The sequence below is a fragment of the Notolepis coatsorum genome (assembly GCF_963971535.1).
Source record: "Notolepis coatsorum genome assembly, chromosome: 14".
Taxonomy (NCBI): Eukaryota; Metazoa; Chordata; class Actinopteri; order Aulopiformes; family Paralepididae; genus Notolepis; species Notolepis coatsorum.
The window spans coordinates 24,996,275-24,999,963 of record NC_140178.1 but is presented as its reverse complement, the minus strand read 5'-3'; the positions used below and the strand labels follow the sequence as shown (position 1 = coordinate 24,999,963).

The 3,689-nt window shown below is 39.5% G+C and overlaps 1 protein-coding gene across 1 annotated transcript in view; it reads left to right on the top strand.

The window, feature by feature from the left end:
- Window positions 1–257: 257 nt before the first annotated feature.
- Window positions 258–3,689, top strand: part of LOC311240470 (neurabin-2-like) — a 74,440-nt gene continuing 71,008 nt past the window's right edge. Inside the window, exon 1 of the mRNA XM_084329050.1 lies at window positions 258–389. The gene's annotated coding sequence lies outside the window, so the exon portion shown is untranslated. The remainder of the gene's footprint in view (window positions 390–3,689) is intronic.

Sequence of the window (3,689 nt, the reverse complement as noted above, 5' to 3'; positions counted from 1 at the left end):
GCATATATGTTACTTTATTAATAAAAAATCAATTATTGAAACAAAATGTTTCCCACCACCAGATTAAAACTAGATTGCAGCGTCACATCAAGGGTTAAGAAGGGCCGGGAGCCACATTGCTGATGATGAGAGGAGATGAGAGGGAGGGGAAGGAGGAGGAGAGAGAGAGAGTGTGAGAGAGAGAGAGAGAGAGAGAGAGAGAGAGAGAGAGAGAGAGAGTGAGACAGACAGAGAGAGAGGGCAGGCAGTCGTACACAGTCGCCTGTTAGCTCGCACAGGGGTAATCGGTAGGAAAACGGTGAACGTGGACAAAGTCACACCATGGAGTTTATTATTACGAGCGGATTATAAAACGGAGCGGCCTGTTATTGCGACGCGCTGGAGAGCAGGTGAGAGACGCGGCGCGGCGCGGCGCGGCGGGGGGGGGGGGCGGCACGGAGCGCGTTTTTGTCGCCGCGCTCATAGAATCTGTTGTTTGTCAATGAAGGGAGAAAGATGCAGGAAGGAAGCGGCACAGCGGCAGACGGCTCAAGGCCCTCCTTTTCCGCTGGGTCCTAAATCGGTCTTTTCCAACCAACAACACAATGATATTATTTGACAGAGAGCTCGTATTGTTTGTGTATAACAACATTTGAGTTTTAACTAGGGACGCACCATCGCAGACACGGCACATCCTAGCGGTTGTTCTATAAATGAAGAGTGTTATTATTATAGTACTTGTCGCCTGCCTTGAGGCGTCACAAGCCAACAAAGCCTCTTTCTGGTCAGCAGCACACATGACAGCCAGCAGGCTGTTTATTTCAATGGCAACCGTTATATGCTGCTGCTATACAGGCCCGGGAGTCACCTCCACACGCGAACAGAAGATACTATTGGTGCAGGCTTAGTCATTATTATAGGGATGGATGCAACCATTGTTGTTGTTGATACACAGTACCTTGTCTTGGCCTTGTGTAGAACTGTGGTGTGCATGACTGACCGTCATGGAGATGATGGCTTGTCTCCTGATATAGGAAGAATTCAGTCAAATCAATGACAGTTAACTTATGCTACAGCTTTGCTGGGTCTTCTATTATGACAGATTCCAGGCCTAATTATGTGTATATGTGCCAGTAAGCAGTGGTGTATAAAAGTACTTGAAAGCCATACTTTAGTAAAAAAAAAAAAAAAAAAAAAGGTAAAGGTAAAGGTAAAGGTAAAGATATCTTACTTGAAAGTGACTCAGGTATAAAAGGTTATTGATTGATTGATTGATTGAAAAGTTTATTAACAGATTGCAGAATGGGTACAGTACAGTACAGCTCAATACATACAATTGTTAAGAGGATGCAGACCTGAGAAAGACTTTCGTCTTGTTTCCATCAGGGTCCCCCATTTTCAATTCATCATATATTAGTTAGTCAGTCACTCATACGAAAATAACTCGAGTCAAAGTCTTATTAAAAGTAGCTCACATTAAATGTACTTAAGTATCAAAAGTATCTGGTGTCACAATGTAATTGAGTATTGAAAGTAAAAGTACAAGTGTCAAAAGTAAAAGTACAAAGCAGACCGATGTCTTTCTCTCTACAAGCTGTATTAACCATAGGCAGTTTGAACGTTTAGTTGATGAAATGTGTGAAATTTGTACAAGGTGTTTGACGGGATAAGATGTTTTGCATACATTTTCGTACGTGACCAATAATTATGTCCATATAGGCCTATATATAATAGCTAGGGATAGGAATTGATTTAAGGTTTTATTGATAACAATGCCATTTATCGATTCTGCTTATCGGTCTGATTCTTTATCGATTCCTGGTAAATTTAGGAAAAAAAGCTTTTCAGGTAAACGTTTTTTTTTGTACGTGAACTAAAAGTGAAAGTCATAAAAAGTTAAATATAGATCCCCCAAAAAACGACTTAAGTACTGTGACGAAATACTAGTAGCTATCACAGCTCTGTGCTGTCCATGTCAGCTTGTGTCGATTTGTCACATCCATGTAGACAACGCCGGTAGGCTTGTGGGAGCTGCTGCAACCTTCGCAACCACTCTGACGTCTGAGTATAAATTGCACATTAGGCAGGATGGTGGGCACCATAGATATAGCCTAATGTAGCTGTCTGTACCAGGGCTCAAACTAGCTACCTTTCAGCTACTGGTTGGCCTCTTTACCTCTAGGCCAAAGGTTCTCACTCTTTTTCACTGGTACGTAATAGACCATGGGCCTCCATTTCCTAAGATGCTGTCCCAGGGACCCAATCTGAGAACGAAGGTATCTGTAGTTGTAGATGTGATTTAGGCCAGACTTCCATAACTGTCTATGCTGTAGACAGAGGAGAGAGTGACGCCTAGATTAGTCATTATTATTATTATTATACACTCTGTAATAACTACTGAAAACAATATTATTGTTCCCCATTTCCCTGGGAACCCCTTGGAAACGCTGCTCTAGGTCAATACTACTGTATCTATGGCCTGTACTTACTGAAGAGGTAATACTATCTCTATGACATGTAGTATTGAAGAGGTAATATTATATGACATGTAGTATTGAAGAGGTAATACTATCTATGACCTGTAGTACTGAAGAGGTAATACTATCTATGACCTGTAGTACTGAAGAGGTAATACTATCTATGACATGTAGTACTGAAGAGGTAATACTATCTATGACATGTAGTATTGAAGAGGTAATACTATATCACCTGTAGTACTGAAGAGGTAATACTATATGACCTGTAGTATTGAAGAGGTAATACTATCGAATGACATGTAGTACTGAAGAGGTAATACTATCTAGGGCTGTCACTAACGACAATTTTTGTTATCAATTAATCAGTTTATTATTTGATCGATTAGTCGATTAATCATTAACCATTGATTTACCAGAAAAATCTATTTCAATTGAATATTTCAAAATGTTTAATGAGTATCCTCATCCTTTTTAGCTTTAGATTTAAAAAAAAACTACCAGCCAGAGAGATTATTACCGGCCATAAATAGCCTTTCCATTTATTATATGTATTGTGTGTCATCTCTCCACTCCACGCCATGGTAGTGATTGTGCCAGCACAGGAGATACGATTAAAATGTATTTTTTATATATAGGCTGTATACATATTTAAATCAATATCTTTCTTTTGAATAAAATAGGCTCAGGAATCAGGATTGTTAAAGCTAATCAGCCTAATCCATGTGAAAAAGAGTAGCATATAGTAAATGTATGCACACACACACACGAGAGGGAGAATAGCTTATAGCAGACTTAATGATGTTACAATATTTTTGCTAATGAAGTGAAATATTTAATCATCAAGTATCAAGTTCGTTTTTATAGTGTACATTTTGGCTACTTCATTGATCATCATCATTGAACGTACAGAGAGAAAGAGAGAGACCCCCCCCCCCCTTTGCTCACTATTAGAACTCCATGAAACTGATTGTATTGGGAACGGAGGCAACCGTTCCTAAGGAGAAAATGCCATAGGTCGACGAATCGTGACAGCGGCAGCCCTAGTTGAAAGATTCTAAACATTCTGTGAAAAGTTGACAGTTGGTCAAACTACACGTCCTCAACTGAGAAATAGTTCCTTTACTGATCATTTGAAAATCGCTACATTAGCTCATAAAAACAAGTACCATTGACACAGAAAAATATATTAGATAGATTAATGTTGCTGTATAGTTTGTTTATACTTCAGAACTA